Below are 2,216 nucleotides of genomic sequence, written 5' to 3' on the forward strand. Positions count from 1 at the left end.
CAGATATTAATAGTGTTTTCACTTTCTTTATATTTATATATTTGTTCTCAAGTATAAATGTTGTCCTATGCAATAAAATGTGAGCATTGCTTAAAAATTTTGCCACTTTGTTCACACTTGTAGAAGTTTTCTCCAGTATGAATCACCTTACCTACAATTAAATGTGATAACAATATACTGGTTTTGTCACATTCTTCATATTTCCAGAATTTCTCACCAGCATTTCTTCGATGTTTGGAAAAGTTTTAGGTGTTGTAAAAAGCATTGTTACAACTTTCAGGTTTTTAGAGTTTCTCTCTGGTATGAATCATCTTATGTCTGTTAAGAATACAGGATTTGTTAAACGCTTTGCCACATTCTTAACACTTGTAGGGTTTCTCTCCAGTATGAATTATCTTATGTGTAGTAAGGTGTGAAGACTGGATAAAGGCTATGCCACATTCTTTACATTTGTAGGTTTTTCTCCAGTATGAATTACCTTATGTTTAGTAAGATTTGAGGACTGGTTAAAAGCTTTGCCATATGCTTCACATTTGTAGGGTTTCTCTTCAGCATGAATTATCTTATATGTTGTAAGGCACAAAGATTGTTTAAAAGCTTTGCCACAGTCTTTACAATTTTATGTATGAATTGTCTTATGCCTAGTAAGGTGTGAGAACCACCTAAAGGCTTTACCACCATCTTTACATTTGTAGATTTTTTTCCCGAGAATGAATTATCTTATGTGTAGTGAGGGTTGAGGATTGGTTAAAAGTTTTGCCACATTCTTCACATTCATAGGGTTTCTCTCCAGTATGAATTCTTTTATGTGTAGTAAGGTTTGAGGACTGGTTGAAAGCTTTGCCACATTCTTCGCATTTGTATGGTTGCTCTTTAGTATGAATTTTCTTATGTTCAGTAAGGTTTGAGGACTGGTTAAATGATTTGCCACATTCTTCACATTTATAGGGTTTCTCTCCAGTAAGAATTCTTTTATGTGTAGTAAAGTTTGCAGATTGGTTAAAAAATTTGCCACATTTCTCACATTGGTAGGGTTTTTCTCCAGTATGAATTCTCTTATGTGTGGTAAAATGTGAAAACTAGTTAAAGGCTTTGCCACATTCTTTACATTTGTAGGGTTTTCTCTCAATAATTCTCTTATGTGTAGTACAGTTTGGGGACTCATTAAAGGTGTTGCCACATTCTTCACATTTGTAGGGTTTCTCTCCAGTATGAATTTTCTTATGTTTAGTAAAGATTGAGAACGTACTAAAGCCTTTGCCACATTCTTCACATTTGTAGGGTTTCTCTCCAGTATGAATTTTCTTATGTAGAGCTAAGTGTGAAAGAATGCAAAATAATTTTCCACATTCTTTACATTTGAAAGGTTTCTTTGAAGTATGTCTTATCTTACGTCTGTTTGAATTTGAAAATTTATGAAAGACTTTCACATATTTGTCACATTGAAATATTTTGCTATGGGTAGTTGTCAAACACTGGTTACGTCTATTATAACCTTTTTTGTGCATCTTAAACTCATCCACACTTTTACAGCCTTTTCTTAACAGTAAACTCTCATGTCCACATTTTTTATATTGTCTCAGTATGACTTCTTGGAAATAATCTTTTATGCCTTGCTCTGGCCAAAGGTCTTGGGCAATATGGGAACATACAACTGAAAGAAATAAAAATCACAAAGTACTCCATGTACTAGACTGAGTATAGTTTATAAACCTAACCTGTAAAGTTACACAAACTACATTAACAAGATGGCATAGTAAAATACTACAGGCCCTAATTTCTTCATAAACATATAAATGTAACAAAAATCTAATGTACATTTGTAAAAAAGTAAGTTGAGTGTGTACGGTGCCCCAGGTGAGCACAATGCAAAGAGCTATATAGAGGAAAAAGAAAGTCTGCTACATTTTACCCAACAGAGCTTTCTCCCCTCCATTGTAACATAGTGACTTTAGAAGTAAACTACCAACTCTGGTTTCCTTTTTAAAAGGCAAGTAAAATACTGGCACATACATCTTTATTTCTGGTTTAAAGGGGCTTTTCCAGACACTGGTTTCTGTGTCTTATGACAAAAGGTTCTGAAAGAAATGGTGGTATACTTTAAAATGACAGTATGAGCCTGCTGAGACAAAAACTAAGTTTTACAGCATCAGAGAGACTGTGGTATCACAGAGAACAAATGTAGCAAGTGTTTATCAATTTTTTTTTTTTTTTTT

The 2,216-nt window shown here is 33.5% G+C and overlaps 1 pseudogene; it reads right to left on the reverse strand.

Moving 5' to 3' along the window:
* Window positions 1-284: 284 nt before the first annotated feature.
* The window catches only part of LOC105553180, a 12,356-nt pseudogene continuing 10,424 nt past the window's right edge, over window positions 285-2,216 (reverse strand).

The sequence above is a fragment of the Mandrillus leucophaeus genome, unplaced genomic scaffold (assembly GCF_000951045.1).
Source record: "Mandrillus leucophaeus isolate KB7577 unplaced genomic scaffold, Mleu.le_1.0 Scaffold1163, whole genome shotgun sequence".
NCBI classification, from domain to species: Eukaryota; Metazoa; Chordata; class Mammalia; order Primates; family Cercopithecidae; genus Mandrillus; species Mandrillus leucophaeus.